We start from the raw sequence: 19,179 nt of genomic DNA, 5'->3' as shown, positions 1-19,179 counted from the left end.
CTTCTGGGGGAGAAATCTTAACTGAGCAGATGCCTCCAGCTGTAATTCTGTGGGACATTTTCTTGATTACTGTAGGAAGGCCCAGCCTACTGTGGGTGGTGCCACCCCAGGCAGGTGACCCTGGATCATATAAAAAAGAAAACTGACAAGCATTGGGGATCAAGGCAGTAAGCAGTGATTTTTCACGGTCTTGGCTTCAGTTCCTGCCTCCAGACCCCTGCCCTGCTTGAGTTCCTGCCCTGACTTCCTTTCATGATGGACTGAAGCTATCAGATGGCATAAACCCTTTCCTCCCCAAGATGGTTTTGGTCAGTGTTTGGTCACAGCAACAGAAGCAAACGAGGACACAGAAGACACACAGGACAGCTCAGTGGGTAAAGGCACTTGCCAACCTTGAGGACCTGAGTTTGATCCCTGGGTCCTACATGGTCATGCTCTATGGAGAATCAAGATTTTCCGTCTTTTGGGAAGGTTTTCCGGTCACTTGTTCAGATCCCTTTTCTCTGACAGATTGTGATTTGAGAATCACGGATCTGTACCATAAATCCTGAGATGATGCCATCCTCTTTGGTGAACCTATGCAGCTCTTTTTCTTACGTCCCCACAAGGTTAGATAGTGATAACTGCTCTCAAGTCTGTGCTTTGAGAATAACCCAAGTAGGGACATAGTAGCTTCCATCCAAATCCTAATCAAAGAACTTATGCTGAGAAGAGACCACGCTGTCTCTTAGCTCTGGCCTCCCTGTGTCTTCTTAGTTGGCTTAGTGTGTGTCACTTAAATGTCTTGCTTTATGAGGAGGAGGTTGATTGGCTTGTACTCTGTGCTGTCTGAATTGATGGCCCTCTGCTTCTCTGCCTCTGAGTCATCCTCTTACCCAGGAACTAGAAAGAGTGGGTTCCCGTGGAGTTCTGAATGAGAATGGTCCCCATAGGCTGATGTATTGAATACTTGGTTCCTAACTGATGGAACTGTTTGGGAAGGAGTAGGAGGTGTGGCCTCATTGGAGGAGGTGTGTGACTGGGGGTGGACTTTGAAGTTTCAAAAGCCCATGCTGGTCCCAGTATCTTTTTCTTTGCCTAGTGGTTGTGTCTCAAGATGTGAGGTCTCAGCTACTGCTCTAGTGCCTGCCTGCCTGCTGTCACATTTCCTGCCATGACGGTCATGGCCTGTAATCCATGGGACTATAAGTCCCAAATAAATGCTTTCTCTGTGACTTTCCTTGATCATAGTTCTTATCATAGTAATGGAAAAGTAACTAAGACAGTTTCAAATAACTACTTACATTTTGCTGTGGTCCCAGCCCTTAAAAACCCTAGGCTTGCTTCTCAGACATTGGGGAGTCAGTAGTATTTTATTTGAAAGAGTTTTGTTTGTAGAAGTTTTAATTTTTCTTTGAGGCAGCTGTGGCTTTTGGTTTGGGGGAAGGTTTTGTGCTTTCTGGTTATTTCCCACATCAGTGAAATCTAAAGTCAACAACTTTACAATAACTAGTAGTTACTGTGGCTAAAACTGCAGTTCAGTTTCCATCCAGACACTTCTACCTGATTCAGCTGAACTGTTCCTGAATACAACTTGGGTGAAAAGGAAAACGTAGTATCCCATAGTGGCCCATGAATGCATTTGACTCTGACCTTTTGCAAAGTATACTTTTAGGGGTTATAGTATAAGTACATCCTTCCTCTTTTCCTTTTCCACCTCCAACTCCTTCCATGTTCCCTACCCTGCTGTCTTTCAAATTCATGGCCTTTTACTTGTTTTTTACACGTGTGTGCATTCCTAACTTTATAAATGCAGCCTGCTCAATCCATAATGTTACTTCTCAGTATGTTAACTCTTACCTTCTTATGCGTCAGTTAAAAACAAACATTCCTATGGAGCAGCTGGATGCCTTCACTTCTTCAGTTTCAATGCTGGGTAGGTTCATAAAGAATGGGATGGGTAGGTTCATAAAGAATGGGATCCAATATGCCACGGGGGTTAGATCTGCCATGCAACTGGGAAGGCTTTCCTTGGCAGGATGCCATTGCAACAGACACCCGAGACCAACATCAGTTCCCTTCATGGCTTGAAGCCAGCGAGTTCTGAGATGATTATTGCTGTCGTATTATGTCATGGAAATGGTTAGAATCCAGGCTTTCCAGATGAGGCAAGGGTTTCTGCTTCTTTCCCATCACTTGACTCTCAAGACCCTCCTTCTTGGCCTTCCTGTTTTGATATTACTCTTCTGTATTATTTTTTGACCTACTAGGAGTTAGGACATTATAGGCTATTTTCTGTTTCAGGCTCAATTATGTGTGAGTTTACTTGTCACTTACAACAGGTTCTCTAAATGTAAGTTACTGGCTAAGTCATTACTTGGTTTAATCAGTATCCTGCATTTTCCTGTCAGGGGATGGTTACATGGGGTAGGACTGCCTTTTCAGTCTTGCTGTAGGAGGATACTTAATCCACCTGTAATATCACCAGAACAGTAGCTCCCCAACATTTCAAATTGGAAATGTCTTCCTCTCTCCACACAACTTCTCAAATCTCAGTGTAATAACTGGCAGGGGGTGAGCTTTCGTGTGTGCACTTGTGTACGTGTGTGGAGGCCAGAAGCAGATAGCCGGTGTCTTTCTTAGTCACTGTCCCTCTGTCCCTGAGCCTGGAGCTGGCCAATTCAGCTAGACCAACTGGTCAGCAGGCCCCAGGGGCCCTCCTGTCGTGACCCCAGGAGCAGGCTCCTCCTTCCTTCCTTCCTCCCTCCTTCCCTTCCCTTCCTTCCTTCCTTCCTTCTTTCCCTCCTTCCTTCCTTCTTAAAATGTGGATACTGGGGATAGAACTGGGTGACAAGCACTTGCCTGGATGACCATCTCCCCAGCTGCTGGAGTTGAACTTTTAACATCTGTGGTTTGGGAAACTGTTGAAAAGTGTTAAGTGAATTTGCACTCAGGCTATCACACATCCATGAAAACAGAGCCTGTATGTACAGAATGTGTTTTGCTCACAGCCCCCGGGAGAATCCTTCACAGAGACTCGAGGCCCGCATTCCTAAGCCAGGCTGGAGGCACAGGTACAGCAGCTCCTGGGTTGTATGCCAGCTGGAAACTGCTGCCAGGTCTTGACCCCTGTGGAAGAGCCTGGCTCTCTGGCTCTCTGCTTCCGCTGCATGCTTCTCTGACCTCTCATTGATTCTAGAGGTTCTGATTCACACTCACCAGTCCCCATTGTTGGACAGTTGAGTTTCTCCCTCCACCTGTTTGAAAGCACAAGTTTTGTTTATACTTGTAACTTCACATGTGCTATAAGAATTTTCAGGGTAAATAATTTTCAGAGGGTGAGTTTTGGAGGGAACAGATACGTACTTTACAATGTTGCTAGATATTTCCGCGTTATCAGATAAAAAGCTCTGAACCCAGTTACATCTCGCCAGTAGTGACAAAAGGACCAGCAATATACAACTTCTGAAGTCAGCCTTACTTTGGTGCACCCTGCTGTGGCTTCAAGGAAGGCTTGGTGTACTTGGCAGAAGAACTCAGGAAAGGGAAGAGAAGGGAGAGCCGCAAACCCTGTGAGCACAAGGTTTCTGTGGAGTTGGCTGCTGGACTGCGGTACCCCCACCGAGGGCTGCACGACTTCCTGAGCCCTCCTCAGGCTTCTCGGCCTTGAGCACGGACACTGGAGCTGCTCACCCGGCTTCACTCTGAATGAGCCCACTCTGGTGGTGTCAGGCACGGCTCTGTCCACTGAAGCCAGAAGTGATGGGAAACGAAGGCAGTGGTTGACGCTGGCCAGGCTGCCTCCCTCTGCTCTTCCCAGCAGCCCGCCATCTTGAATATATCACACTACTGTGGCCAATGCCTCAGACTCAGGAGCCTGTAAACAACACACAGATCATCAGAGAAAAGGAATGAGAGCCAGAAAGTCACCAAGCAAGGAGACTGCTTCCCAGTTCTTGAAGAAACCAACTACGGCAATGAAATGCATTCACTCATTGGATTACAGGATGTGATGACAACAGCTTCCGTTCATCCACCCATTCACGGATTCAACTGCAGGAGAGTTCTACTGAGTGCCAGAAGTAGATGAGACCGTGAGTATGAGTGACAGCAGACATGGACATGGACCTTCCTTCCAGTGTGGAAGTCAAATAGTCACAGGTCGGTATCTGCAAACTCTGTCTGAGAAATGAGTAGTATCTCAGGAATCCCAGCAGGGCAAGTCTAAAGGAAGAGTTTGAGGCAGAAAGAAAGCTGGGAGGATTGCTCAAGTCACAAAGGCATGCAAAGGCCCTGAGGTCGGAAATAGCTGCGCTGTGAGAGAAGCCAGATACCTGGGGATGAGGTGGCCATACAGAACCCATGCTGGACGTGGTGTTTTCAGAAAAAACAGACTCAAGGAATGGGCCTATACAGGGAGGCTCAGGAGGGGACGGAAGTGGCGTTTGCCACTGGACCGGTAGGTGACACGTCAGCTAGATGTCTGTTAGTCCCGCACCTCCTGGTCCTCACAGTCTGCCTGGGATTTGTGTGAGCAGAGTGCCTCGTGCTGACCCTCGCTGCGTGCGGCAAGCACCCTCGCCAGGGCCTTGCTTTGAATTCACTTTGCCTTTCTGCCAGCTGGGAGCATTCCAACAAAAGTTCACGCTATGACTTGAATTCCAAGAGGCCCTGGAACATTCAAGAAGACTTAATCCATCTGCAGGTCACCCTCAGGTGTTCGCAGCTGTAATAAGCCCGTGGCTGCGGGCCTCTGCAGCAGCCCGTAATTGACACGATATGGGTAACATGGGATTTGCTGCCGTAGTGTCCAGAACAACCTGCTTTGCCTTTAGCTGAGATGCATCGCTACGATTCTTCAGTCTGGAACCATTGTTTAACAAAGGGCCGATCTCTAACACATCTGTCTGTCCAGCCGCTGGTTTACTCTTGGCGCTACTTTGGGGTGGGAATCGATGTGGCTGGGGCCTTGGGAACCGGGTCAGGGTCTGGTGGTGACGCTCAACCATCTGGTAGCTTAGGGCTGTAAATCAAAGATCACTCCATGAGGACTAGGGCTGGCTTTATAAAAACTGAGTGTATGTGTGTGCACGGGCCAGGTGAAGAAGGAACTTCTCATGGGGCGTGGCGGGTTGTGCTTATCCGTGTCCCGGAGATGAACATGGTATTCTCATGGGTAGGCTTGGGATGCCAAAAGAAATGAGTGGCCAGGAATGTGGTTCAGATCCAGAGTTCAAATCTAGACACTACCACTCTTTAACTGGGAAGTCTCAAGAGCTTAACGAATTTACCTGAGCCTCATCCCCCTCCTCTGTAGGATGGCCATACCGAGAGGTGTTCTTCACAGGTTCTGGGTTAGGCTTAACGCAGTGGAGCCACCGAAAGTCCATTATATTTAGAGGGTGTTTCCCCCTTAGGAAATGGAAAAGAAAGCCGATAACACACTCAGCACAATTGAATCCTCACAGGATCCTAGGAGGTGTGTGTTGTTACCACCACCCCATTTCCCAGATCACAAAACTGAGGCGCAGAGGCAGTACCACTTTCCACAAATCACATCTCTAGTAAGTGGAGTGGAGGCCTGGATTCCGAGCAGTAGGACTTAGTAGCTCTTAACTGCCCCGCTACTCTCCCCCCAGCCACAGAAAAGCTTTTGTTGTCACCAAGGACTAGGAGGAACCTAGGCAGGAATGTAAGAGGCAAACATGCGGAGAGAAATCAGCGAGCCACGTGTGTAGCTGGGGTGACAGCAGGTGCGTCTACTCCCTCTATCCCGCCACACCCCGAGGCAAACATGCAGAGAGAATAGCCCATCAGCGAGCCACGTGTGTAGCGGCCGCTCGGGTGGCAGCAGGTGCGTCTACCCCAGCAGGCGTTATCAGTGAGTGTGAGCCGCTGCCCCTTGCTGTTCCCCACCTTCCCCCCACCCCCAGGAGCGTGAAGAGTTAAAGCCAGCCAGGTAGCTAAGTCAGGAGGTGTCCAGTCCCTGTGCCCGGTGGGGCGAGAAGAAAGTGTTGTCACACCCTATTACCGGAGGCAGGATTGGAGGCCTCCCCACCCTTTGCCCTACCCACAATCCTTCATTCCAGTCAGCCACCTGACAAGGCTCCAGCACTCACTCCAGTGCGCTCCCTAGTCCTGACAACGCCCCAGCCCTCCTTGTTCATGCTTGGGTGGCAGGGGCTGTGGTGCTCTCTCTGCAGCTTCCCTGGCGTGTGGAGGCTGCCATGGTCTCTGTCGTCCTCGCCCTCTCTCCGCCTCCCTCCCTCCCTCCCTCCCTCCCTCCCTCCCTCCCTCCCTCCCTCCCTCCCTCTCTCTCTCTCTCTCTCTCTCTCTCTCTCTCTCTCTCTCTCTCTCTCTCTCTCTCTCTCTCGGTGCCTGGTGCCACTTGCAGGGCAGAAAGAAGCTCTCCTCCTGGCCTCCTGGTTGTGTCCTGTCTGCTTTCATTACTCCTGGGCTCCTTCAGAGCATCTGAAGTTCCTCAGGGGTGAGATTCCCCAAACAGAACTGCATGATTGATCCAATCTGACTTGCCAGAGCCAGAGCGTCCATCTGGACTCCCCAACCTAGATTTTCTTTCTCCCGAGCTATCCGTGAGTCTAATAAGGGGCCAGAGGCCCGCCCAAGGGAGCAGGATCCGCGGGCAGCTTCACGAACGTGTTCCTTCAGGAGTATGCGGCCGTGCACCCAGGGTTCCTGCAGCCACAGGGAGGTTCATGGGTTCTGTTTCCTTGTTTGCCTCCCTGACACCCTTCGGTTCTTTAACGCAGGATCTCAGAGAACCCAGGCGGGCGGATGTCAAACTTGCCTCGTGGCTGAGGGTGCACTTCCCCATCTTTCTGACTCTGCCTCCTCAGCAGAGGGTTACAGGCGCGCACCACTTCGCCTTCGCCGGCCTGCTTTGTTTATATTTTTAATTTACTTTTTTTTTTTTTTTTTTGGTTTTTCGAGACATGGTTTCTCTGTGGCTTTGGAGGCTGTCCTGGAACTCGCTCTGTAGACCAGGCTGGCCTCGAACTCACAGAGATCCGCCTGCCTCTGCCTCCTGAGTGCTGGGATTAAAGGCGTGCGCCACCAACGCCCGGCTTTTAATTCACTTTTGCAGATGTTTCTTAGGTGTACTTAGGCTACAGTCAGCTTCTAACTTTGGAGAGTGCAGTAGTCCAGTTTGGGCTCGCGGGTATGTCTGTCTCCGTCTTCGTTTTCTCGTGGTGTTGGGAATGGGACCCTGGGCCTGACACAAACTAGGCAGGGTTCTGCCCACCGAGTTACAGCCCCACCCCTGCCACCAGTTTAACACAGTGGGAGGTGCCTGGGTAAGTGGGTGAGTCGGAGCAGGGCTGGGTGGGAGACACGGCCAGCTTCGGCCCCGCCCATCGAACCGCCATCTTCGGCCACACCCTCAGGGCCCTGACCGCCATCTTCGGCCACACCCCCAGGGCCCTGACCGCCATCTTCGGCCACACCCCCAGGGCCCTGACCGCCATCTTCGGCCACACCCCCAGGGCCCTGACCGCCATCTTCGGCCACACCCTCAGGGCCCTGACCGCCATCTTCGGCCACACCCCCAGGGCCCTGACCGCCATCTTCGGCCACACCCCCAGGGCCCTGACCGCCATCTTCGGCCACACCCTCAGGGCCCTGACCGCCATCTTCTGCCACACCCCCAGGGCCCTGACCGCCATCTTCGGCCACACCCCCAGGGCCCTGACCGCCATCTTCGGCCACACCCTCAGGGCCCTGACCGCCATCTTCCGCCACACCCCCAGGGCCCTGACCGCCATCTTCCGCCACACCCTCAGCCCTGCTCCTGCCTTCACCTCCCTCTCTGAATCCTCCCGAGGGACTCCAGGGTGCCTGGGGCACACGAGAGATCTGTCGTTTCTGCGCTTCGGCGTTATGTCCCAAGTAACAGCATCTGATGGCAGAGTGATGCCAGTGTTTCTGTCGTAGTTGTTGTTTCGAACCTACTTAAAGCTTTAAAGAGACCACAGGCGCGCGATAGTCCAGGTGCGGCTCTCTAATTCATTCATTCACTTGTACGTGAAATGCTAATTACCGCGGGCTGGGGAGGGCCGCAGCCGCCTTACTCCCGTGGGTGTGGGAACGGTCTTTGCCCCTGACGCGTGGGGGAGCGGCCCTCTCGCATCTCAGACGTGCAGAAAGGCTGCTGCGGCTGTGTCGCGTGAGATGAGCTGGCCCTGCCGCCCACGGCCTCGCATCGGTAACTCTGAGGGGAAGCCTGGTGACAGGGGAAACCTGGTGACGTATTGGGCCTCTCGCAGTTAGCGCGGGGCGGGGCGGAGCAGGACATGGGTTTGACCTTGCCCTGTGGCCAGTGGTCACTCACAGTGCCATCAGGGAGAGCCAAAGAGTGTGTCGCCTCATGACAACTTGCTTGCTTACGTTTCCACTCAGGAGTCTGTTTTGACTCTGGTCATTTGTACCTGTGGCCCTCGGTGCTCACCACTGTGACTTGGCTGTTGCCTTAGTCACTCTTCCATTGCTGGGAAGAGACACCATGGCCGCAGAGACTCTCTTAGAGGAAAGCATTTAATAGGGCCTTGCTTACAGTTGAGAGGGTTAGTCCATTATCATGGTGGGAAGCATGGAGGTCCGTTTTCATTCAGACCACCACAGCTGGTAAAAACAACGACCACTTCAGAGCCCACCTCGCGCTCAGCAGGTCAAGTATCTGTTTTCTACACTTCCTGTCACCTCCTTGTTATTGTCTTATACTAAGGGTGTCACCTGGGCACAGAGATGGCTCCATGGGCCTTAAGTTTGCCCTGCAAGCTTGAGGATCTGAGCTTGATCCCCAGAACCCATAAAAGCCAGGCAAGGGGATGCTCACTTAAAATCCTAGTCCTGGGGATACAGAAAGGTCAGCCAGTGTAATCTAATTGGAGAATTCCAGGGCAAAGAGAGACCTTGTCTCAAAAAGCAAGGTACAGGGATGACATTCAGAGTTTATCACACAGGTGTGTGCACACACACACACAGAGACAGAGAGACACACAGAGAAAAAGACGCATAGACAGAGAGACGCAGAGAAAGACACACTCACACATGGAGATAATATGAATGAATATAAGGACACTACCCTGTAAGAAGAGCCAACCCTTGGCACAGGCAGTTAAGACTCCTGCAAACAAGAATGGCAATGTTTGGACATGGAGTTCCCTCCACACCTCGAACTTCCGCTCCTTTCTGAGGGAAAGGATGTGTCTGAGGGTACTATCCAGGGCAGATTTTGAAGGGATTTGCTCTTTGTACTCGGTTACTGCCCTGAGTTGAAGAGAAGTAGGAGCATAACTGAGCTCACAAGGCAGCTGGGCTGTCTCAGGCTAGCTACAGGAGAGGCTTCGATTACAGGCAGCAGGGAAACAACTTGAGGAAAAGAGAAAATTGGGGGTGTTGGGCAAACAACCTGCACAGTTACCATGGTGACTGTAACATAGGTTTACCCCTTGGCTCTTCATTGGTATTTCTCTAAGGTGCTTTTCTAAGCTAACTAAACTTATTGACAAGTTCATACGAGGTACACAGTGCATTCTGGGACTGTGGTGTTGGGGCAGTGGCTGATGATACCCATTGAAAGATGAACCTGTGGGCGGTCGTTTTTTAGAGAGGGAGGAGTTAGAGAGACAGACACAGCGGAACTGGACCAGTTGGCTTCAGATCTCGGCGCCTGAGGACCGGAGTCTCTCCTGTGTGCTTCTTCACCCCTCCTATACAGCAGGCGGCAAACCACAGCCGTCCTGCGCCCTCCGAAGATAAATGCAAGAGTTGCCAGAGGTACAACCTCCGGAAAACGAGTGGGGAAAAGTTGCACTGCCCTCCCAGGAGGACTGTTTGGTGCTGAGTTAGTTCATATTTCAGTCTCTGCCATTGTGAAAATATCCTAATGTGGGAAATTTCCTCCTCAGAAATAATCCTGGGGGCCGGGAGGCAAATCCAACTGAACATCCCCCCCCCGGAGAACAGGATTGAGATGGCTGAAGCCAAGTGAGATGGGAAGGAGCGAGAGGGAGCTGCCCAGGGAGGGCCAGCTGCAGGGTATCGGGCAGCGGGGACCTCCTGGGCCTTGGGTAGTGTAGTTCCCACGGAGCAGTGTGCAACAGGGCCGAGTCAGGCAGCGAGTGGATAGTGTTCCCCACTATCTGAAACCGCAGATGCCGTTAGTAAAGGAGCCAGGGAGAAACATTTTTCCCCCACATTGGGCCTGCTGAACCCCAGGAGGAAAGAAAGTACTTGATAATGCTCTTCCATTGGAAGGGCAGTGTCAGGATCTCGGTCGCCTCTGTAATCTTCCCGAAAGATCACCACCCTCTGGAGGATTAGTGTAGGAAGCCTAGCCAGGGGCAGAGTTGATTAGAATCCTGCCTTTTCTGTCACTTAACATCCAGCAAACAGAACTAATCCCTCAGACACCAAACTCCCTCAAATTAAAAGTATGTGGGATTAATCGAAAGAGATTTGCTGTCCCTGAAAGTTAAAAGAAAATCTATACCATTGAGCTCGTTCACTGTTACTTTGATCACAGCAGAAATCTGAAGTTTTGATCATTTCCTTATTAACCATCAGATGCATTGTGTGAGGAAGGAGGCTGGAGAGAGGCTCAGCGGGCAAAGCACTTGCTCCCCAAGAGTGAGGACCTCAGTTCGATCTCCAGAGCCCATGTAAAAACCGGGGTGTGGTGTGATGAACCCAGCACGGGAGACGCTGGCACACGTGGGTCCCTGGGGCTCACTGGCCAAGCAGAACGGCGTGCTGGGGAAACTGCAGGGCAGTGAGAGGCTCTGTCTCAGCACACAGGATGGCTCCACAGGTCATGTTCCCAGCAGGGTCCACCTGTGTTGAGGGGCAACAAATGAGATTGGACTGTAGCGTCTACATGCACATGCATGCTCGGACACACAAATACCCACGTACCCACTAACACACACTCTGTCTCTCTCACCACACAAGGAGTAGGGGGTGGGATCAAAGGAAGCTTCCTTCTGCCGCTACCACCCCCAAAGGGAGAAGATGAAAGTTGCTGGAGAATGTGCTAGACGTGGAAACAAAATGGGTGGGACCAACCTGGGAGCATGTTTATTCAACAGGGCTGTAGGCACCTACAGGGCCGGGAGCTAAGAGCTTTGACTGTGTCACCGCGACACCCTGTATGGTGGTTTAAATAAGAGTCCATGCTGCTTGCTCTGTCTCCTGGTGACCCCACTGTTCTCTCAGAGCGCTCTCTGTCCAGAAGTTCCTGCTGTACCTCCTGCCTAGCTATTGACCATTTAACTTTTTATTAAACCAATCAGAGTGACACATCTTCATAGTGTGCAAAAAGATTATTTCACAATATCCCTCTATTCCAACTTTCACAAAGGTGTTTCCTAAGAGTAATGGGCAGTTGTTATCGCTGGCCTGGTCCCCTAGGGTGCTTACTGGTGTTTGCAGTCTTTTCAGTGACATGTGTTTCTTGACATCAGTAATACATAAAAACCCTCACGCAGAAAAAAATACACACACACACACACAAAGTTTTTGCTTAGAGATCAGCTTTGGAATAGAAGCAGCAATCACATCCCTGTGAAAATTACCGAATGTGTACCTTCATCACCAGGGGTAAGAAAACCAAAGGGTTACTGTTCTTGACACATTCTTATGCCGTCACCAAAGAAATAGAATTTAGAAAACGTTTTTGTATTTAGCCACAGTAAACACTGTTCAGTTTATTTCAGACAGTTCTTGGCAGTTAATTTCACTCAACAAACCCACTCTTTGTAAAGAGGCAGGTGACATCAGTGCGCTAACACTGAGAATAAAAATATATTAAAGAATAGTTCATTTTTAAGCATCTTTAAGAATAGCTCTCATGCCTGTAATCCTAGAACTTGGGAAGTGAAGGCAGGAAGATAGTGAGTTCAAGGACAGCCTAAGCAATATAGAGAGAGCTTGACTTTAAAAGGAAAGAAGAGAGGAAGGAGGGGTGGGAGGGAGGGAGGATGGATGAAAAGAAATAACTTTTTACACATAATTACTGAACATGCCACTCCACTCCCCCCAAAGTATTCATTTTATTTAGTCTTTCAGTTAGTCTCACAGACATGTCTCCTTGATGGAGTCTATAATTTAGACATTTCAGACTGACCATTCTGTCTCTGCTCAGTGTCGTGTTGAAACCTTACAGTGTTGTCTGTCCCTCCTACAGGATACCTTAGATGGTTTCTGGCCACTCAGTGATAGGAAGATTTGGAAGTCAAGTGAGCTTCTGCTGTTGATTTGAATATGCTCTGCCTTGGTGACAGACATGGTCCCATGACACCGTGACATGGCAGGCTGCATGGGCTCCAAACAGCAGTTTGCTTCTTAGGCAAACTGTGGGTGTTTATGATCATCTTTCATTCACTGCTGCTGAGAGTCTGGCACGCATTTGTTTAGCATATGGTAGTTGAGGACCAGGTTCTGGGCATTTCTGGGTAAACCACACAGCCCCTGTCCTCATGGAACATGCAGAATAGCTGCTGAAATGGGAAGGAAATGCACATACAGTTAGACATAACAGCAGATCGTGTCACAGACTAGTCTAGGGAAGGAACAGGAGACGCAGGCCATAACGTGTGGCTGGAATGGCTTGCCATGGAGATAATTTATAATCAGAGGTCTAGGTAAATCCTGGAGGCCCTGGGCTTTTAGAATAAATGTTTGGAGCAGATACAAGCTCCCTTCCAACCTGCAGGAAGGAAGAGAAACAGCAGGGATGTTCCCGCTGTGAGCATTACCTGTGCCTCCACAAGATTCACAGTGGCCTGACAAGTACGGCCACCGGAGTCCCATAAGCAGGTTGAGTGCAGCTGGGAGGGGGGAGGAGTTGGGCTCACACTTCTCTAGATTAGAGGGATCTGGGTTCAGCTGAGACCTTGCCAAGATCCAGCTGTCCTCCCCTGATGGCCCATCTAAATTCTCCCTCTCCCCCCCCTCCCTCTCTCTCCCTCTCCCTCTCTCTCCCTCTCTCTCTCTCCCCCTTCCTCCCTCCCTCCCTCTCTCATTTTCCTCCTTTAAAATGATATAATTCCCTAGGTCCGTTTGGATTCAAACTCCTGAAACGATGGACGGCCCCATGAGATTAAAGCTCATTGCCGAGTCCAGTCTGCAAGGGCTCCTATCCCACCTCGGCCCCCTGCTCACTGTGTGGCTTCTCACTAGTGTGTGAGTTCACTTCCTAAGCAGCGAGGTTGGGCGTTTAATGCTCACTGTATACTAGAGAGAGCCGCTGAGCTAACTCAGTACTTACAACAGTACCTGCCCCGAAAGCATGCGCGCCGCCTCCTCTAAGAGTCAGACTCCCAGGAAGCGAAACCTCCAGGGCGGGCACACCAGCAGGGTGAGGGTGAAGAGCGTGCCAGTCTGGGACCCTAGCTCAGCCCTGGGTTTTAGGCTTTGGGGGCAGGCACACCTTTTTATAGGGGCCTAGCCCCTGGGAGCTTTACATCATGCTCAGGGATCTGTCTACGCTAGGACTCTGCTGGGAATTAAGCCCCTCCTACTCACCCCCCTTCTGCACGCATGAGGTACATGGCATAGTAAACTAGTGCTCACTTCACCCAGCTTTCAACCTGCACCCCATACAACGAAGCAACAGAAGGACCTGGCAGAGGCAGTCTCTTAGGCAGATAGTGTCTCTAAGCAACGTGATGAGACCTCCGAATGAAGCTTACGAAGGGTTTTTTTTTGTTGTTGTTTTTGAGAATAATCATTGGAAAGTATATAAGCACTGGCTTCCACTGATGCCTGTCTCCCTAGGAGATGACTTCGGTCCTCATCCTTTTGTGATGTACCAACTACTAAAGCCCTGTCGTCCCTTCCACACTATCTTTAGCATTTTCACGATAAGTCTCATGGTACCACCTTTTACATAATGCTTTTATGTAATGATTAATTATTAGTAAATATTAGGTTGGTAAAGAATTAAATGAACTCCGAGGATGTGGTCCAGTTAGTAGGGTGCTTGTCCAGCATGCATGAAGGCCCAGGTTCCATCTATCCCTAGCTCCATATAAACTGGGTGTGGTGCTGTATGCCTGTAATCCCAGCTCTGAGAGGTAGAGGCAGGAGGATCAGGAACTCAAACCCAGCTTCATCTATAACTGAGTCCAGCCTGGATTACAGAAGAGTTGCCTATAAATAAATAAATAAATAAATAAATAAATAAATAAATAAATAAATCATAAATAAATACATTAGGCTGTGTGTGTGTGGTTAGCCTTTCTTGCCTTCTGCAGAGAGGATTGAGAATGTCTAATATAGCTTTGGTAGGTTCCATCTCTGTAGACAGAGAAATGTAGATCAAAAACCACAGGGATGCTGACCTCTGACCTCCATACTCATATGCACATACATAAAAACCAGGATGGGCACACACGTGCACATGGAAAACAAACAAACCAGGAACTACTTTTTCCATACAAAATAGAATAGCTCTCGCTTATATAAGTCTTTGTTTGTTTGAGTCATGTATCCCAGGCTGGCCTTCAGGTCATTTCCTGTCTCAGCCTCTCAAGTACTGGGATTACAGTCAAGAGCCACCAAGCCTGCCCTGAATCTGGTTAACAAAGATGCGGTTTTTTCCAGGAGGGAGATGGGGAGGGAGGGAGAAAGACAAAGAATAGATTAGGTCTATTTAGGATCAAATCAGCTGAAATTTTCGTGGGGAACTCTGGGTGCGTCTCTTAGATGTCCCTTGCTGTGGCCGTCTTATCTTTTGGAAGGAGGGGGTGCTCCAAGTAACTAGATCAGCCGGAGTCTCTGGTCATGTCCCCATTCCCTAGCAGCGACTGGACACCCTTGCCCCCACCTTGGAAATGTGAGGCTCGGCTCCCAGGCCAGACTACTAGCCCTCCCGCTCGGCCAGCCTCATGCTGCCGCAGCCACCACCACGCCATCCTCCGCCAGCACCCTTCCTGCCGCCAACATCTCCGCCCTCGGGAAAGCGCAGCTTTTCTAAGGAGCGGGAAACAAAAAGCCCTTTATGTGGGAGTCTGCTGTAGAAATAACGGCCTCCTGTGCACAAAGACCCCTTTCACTCCGCCCAGGCCACAATTCCTGAGCTGTGGGGAGGGTGGCTTAGTGGTCCAGGGGGAGATGGCAGTCACTTGTGCGGGGTGCGGACGCTTGGCACGGGATTTACTCGGAGCAGCTGCTGGAGCTCCTGTTTAAACAGGAGGATATGCATCTGTGAGCCGGGCAGTTCTGTCTGGCAAACGCTTTTCTTTATGGCTTCCCACAGGCCGAGGAGGCGTGGGTACGGTGGGTGGGTGGGGGTCAGTCTATTTTTCATAATGCTCATATTTAAAAATACCACCCTGAGCAGAGGAAGTAATAGTCACTGGGCAGGAAATGCTGTCCTCTGTGTGAGGTTTCCTTCTGCGGTGGGTTAGCAGAGCACTGGCGTCTTGAGTCAGTGGGCTGTGGAAACCTACAGGGACTGCCTTGAGGGGCCGTCACCCAGCGTCCCTGCGTATCTCGGAATGACAAGGGCAAACAAGCTTCTAGGAAGCAGGTATGGATCTGAGCTGTGGTGGAAAAGAGGACCATGTACGGCACTGTTGGAAGCTGGGAGGCAGAGTCGTTCGTTTGACTATGTCATGCACATGCAAATCTGCATGTACACACATTTGTACTTTCCCATTCTCTCTGGGTATTTGATTTCAATTTCAGTGGAAAGACATTTGTTTCACAAACTTTAAACGGATTCTATCCCATATCAACACCTTCTTCAATGGGGCATGGTACAGGTTTCACTTTACTGCACTTATTTTTTTTTTTATTAACAATGCATGAACTAATAAGCAGTTGGATGTCCGTGGCTTTGGGGAGCAGTTGCTTGAGACAGGGCGGGCTCTCAGACTCCCCTCGTCTCTCCACCCAGCAGATGCTATGGTCACCTCAGCTTAGGACTGTTAGTGAGAAAAAAAAAATCAGACCTAAATCCATTCCCTGCCCCCACCTTGATCGTGTAATTATAAATCCATTAACCTTTTCAATTTCTCATTTCAAATGCAGGTGTCTCTCCACACTCACTTTAAGCAAGCAGTGTTCTCTTCTGATGGCATGCAAAGACCACATCAGAAACCTTGATTTCCTAACCAAGGGCTCTTGACAGTTTTGTGTGCTGTTAGAATAAACCGGTGAACTCATCTGAACTCCAGCTTCGAATCTGAAAATAAAAGAGATCGCACCTGCCCGCGCATCTTAGAGTGGCTAGGATGTCAAGGTGGCATACTACAGATGGAGGGCCTTGTGAAGTTACCAAGTTCCCTGTCAGGTAGCACGTATGTGCTGCCAGCTGTGAGGAGCGTGAGGCAGAGGAAGAAGGATGTCTGTCTTAGTTAGCCACGCTTTCTATTGCCATGCTAAAGCGCCAGGGCCAAACGGTGAGGACAGGGGTCATTTCAGTCCACAGGTCCACAGCACAGTGTGCCCGCCACTGAGGAGAGTCAGAGCAGCCATTCAAACGGCAGGGACTTGGAGACAGGAGCTGAAGCAGGGCCTGTAGTGGAGCGCTGCCGCCTGGCTTGCTCCTTCTGGCTTGCTCTGCCTGCTCTGTTGTACACTCCAGAACCACCTGCCCAGCGGGTGATGCCACGCACGGTGAACTGGGCCCTCACCCAACAATCATCAAACAAGACAGCACCCCAGGTGCTGATTTTTACCCCGGTGCTGGGTGCAGCTCATCCACCGTGACTCATCTGGCGTTGTGCTTGCTGCGTGTGTGAAAAGGAAGCGGGCTGCTCAGCACTCACTAAGCAGCCTCCCAGGGCCTCAGAAATGAATCTCCGTAAGTCACGTCCCCTCCAGCAGCTCCAACAGGATCTGCTCCTTCACTCGAGGCGGGGTGAGGCGGACTAGAGTCTAATCACAATCGTAGAGCTGTGAGCGTGCAGCCCTTGTGAGCGGTTGTGGGTGTGTCGATGGCATGCAAGTGTTTGAGCTGGAAGCAGTGCTTGGTCTGGCTCGGATTTTCATAGAAATGTTCACTGGATAAGGCTGATGCTTGCCACAGGAACACAGAGGACATTAGGCTGAGGTTGAGAGGAGAGGCTGGCTAATGTCATTGGTACGGGGAGCCCTGATCCCAGTGGGACAGACAAATGGCAGTTTTGATGGGTGATTCGTACCTTGAGAAAGCTTTGTTATGATGATGTCATCTGCTTTTGTCAGAACATGTGCCACTTTCAACTTAATTTCCCCAGGTATGAAGTGTTTGTCTCTAGAAATTCAATAAATCCCTTTCTATCCCTTTCTGTGCAGTGTGGGGGTGGGGGTGGGGGAGAGCTTTGTAAGTGGTCATGGAAGACAACAAACAAACTGTGAAGAGGTGAGAATCAAAACTTGGCTTAGATTGGCTTCGTCAGCTTGGATCAAACCTCAGGGAGCCTGATGCCAGGCAGTTTATTACCAACAAATTTAAACACAGAGTAAGTTGGGGGCGGGGGTTCCTGGTGTAATACAAACCCTGATGCACAAGGAAGTGTAACTACATCAAAATTTGACTCAGGGTCCAGGTCATTTCTTCTAAGAAGATGGGTTCTAGAGATAGACTACCTGTACTAGCTTAAGGGCCTAAGGAAGGGTCTGGCCTGTTCTCGGTCATATAGATCGCGTAGAGGTCATTTGGGGAGTCAGCCACCTCTGGTCCAGGTTGTAGGTGCTCCATATGGCCCGACCTAATGAATAATGCACATCAGCAGGCTATGAACCCTCCAACTCCAGCTTTCTGAATGGAAGGTCAGGTTTTCCGCCCTTCCCACCGGAAAGACAATCTTGTGTGCTTAGCATTCCTGGTTTCTCTGGAGATCCGCAGGGTCTTTGCTATGCTCTCAATAGTGCATGTTTGCCTCAGTCCCAACGTGTATAACTGGTGCTCAACACTCAGCCAAGTGAGTGGCGGCCTAGCCAGGCAGGAATTGGTTTCTGTTCTTTCATATGGATTCCTGTGGTATATTTGGTGCGTGTGCTGTACAGATATGGTCGGGGCATTCTCATCCCTCCTGCAGAGTCAGCTCTGCTGTCCAGTCCCATCCTGTCCTGGTAATAAAGGGATGGCATAACCAGGAGGGGACTATCTCCGACCTCCTAGAAGCTAAATGGCTCAGGATGTGAGCTCTGTCCTTGGCTCCAGTCTGTGGAGGAAGCGAGTCATGTTTGTAGGCTGGGCCTTGCCTGGGAAAGGATTCTGGCTTTCTGGGTTTCAGGTGTGAGCACTAGTTCTCAGGGTGTGAGGATCACTTCCGGTCAGTGTGTGACTTTGGTCAGGTCACCTGATCTCCCTATTGTTTCTTCAACCACAAAAATCTGTTTCTGTTTTACCTTAGCAGTATTTCCGCTAAACAGAAAAATGCAAGGAGGCCTTGAAGATAGCCTTTCTTTCTGCTGCCAAGCTTTCTAAAGATTAAATGAAACTAACAAGTCCTGGAAGTGCCACATAAAACATGTCCAATTCCTTATCTATAGGTAAAATCTAAGCTTAGAGGCCAACAGGAAGTCTTTTTTATTCTTTTATAGAATTTCATGCATAAGTACTGTATTTATATCATTCCTCTCCCTCCAACCATTCCTGTGCCCACCCCCACGTCTCAAATTCATAGCCTCTTATTCTTTAATTATTACTGTTTTGCACACAAACACACAAGTTTATAACTACAACCTGCTGAGCCTGTTTAGTTTGACTCAGATGTATTTAGAGCTGACCCCTTGAGATTGACTAATCTATCGTGGGTTTTGTTCCTGGAGAAGATGGATTGCCCCCTCAGCAGACAGTAATTGTCTACAGTTCTTCATCTGTGGATGGGCTCTGTTCTAGTTTGCGTTCTGTTCTGTGAAAAGGACCATGACCAAGAGCGACTTAGGGAAGGAAGAGTTTATTTGGCTCACATTCCCCAATCACAGCCCGTCGTTGTGGGAAGTCACGGCAGGAGCTCAAGCAAAACAGGAACTTGGAGACAAGAACTGTTGCAAAGGCTGCCAGAGGAACGCTACTTGCTCAGCTTGCTTTCTCAGAAAACCCAGGAACCTGCCCAGGGGCGGCACTTCCTGCAGTGAACTAGACCCTCTCACATCAATCAGTAATCAGGAACGTGCCCCCACAGACCCGCCCACAGGAAACCCAATGGAGGCATTTCCTCATTTGAGTTTCCTTCTTTCCAT

At 50.1% G+C, this 19,179-nt stretch overlaps 1 protein-coding gene and 1 long non-coding RNA gene across 4 annotated transcripts in view; one reads left to right on the top strand and one right to left on the bottom strand.

Moving 5' to 3' along the window:
• Gng2 (G protein subunit gamma 2) overlaps positions 1 to 19,179 on the top strand; it is a 94,820-nt gene that overhangs the window by 37,546 nt on the left and 38,095 nt on the right. Inside the window, exon 1 of one of the 3 annotated variants that reach the window (XM_040735909.1) lies at positions 15,508 to 15,532. The exons of the other annotated variants lie outside the window; for them this stretch is intronic. The gene's annotated coding sequence lies outside the window, so the exon portion shown is untranslated. Of the gene's footprint in view, positions 1 to 15,507; positions 15,533 to 19,179 lie in introns of those variants that run through there. 3 annotated transcript variants of the gene reach the window in all.
• On the bottom strand, positions 1,319 to 8,236 carry LOC121136159. The gene is made up of 3 exons (XR_005873279.1): positions 8,039 to 8,236; positions 3,346 to 3,856; positions 1,319 to 3,236 (listed from the first exon to the last, which is right to left on the bottom strand). It is a non-coding gene; the product is annotated as an uncharacterized LOC121136159 (long non-coding RNA).

Source organism: Mesocricetus auratus, unplaced genomic scaffold (genome assembly GCF_017639785.1).
Source record: "Mesocricetus auratus isolate SY011 unplaced genomic scaffold, BCM_Maur_2.0 Super-Scaffold_100053, whole genome shotgun sequence".
Taxonomy (NCBI): domain Eukaryota; kingdom Metazoa; phylum Chordata; class Mammalia; order Rodentia; family Cricetidae; genus Mesocricetus; species Mesocricetus auratus.
The sequence above is the reverse complement of the archived record's forward strand: the minus strand, read 5'-3'. Positions and strand labels throughout refer to the sequence as shown.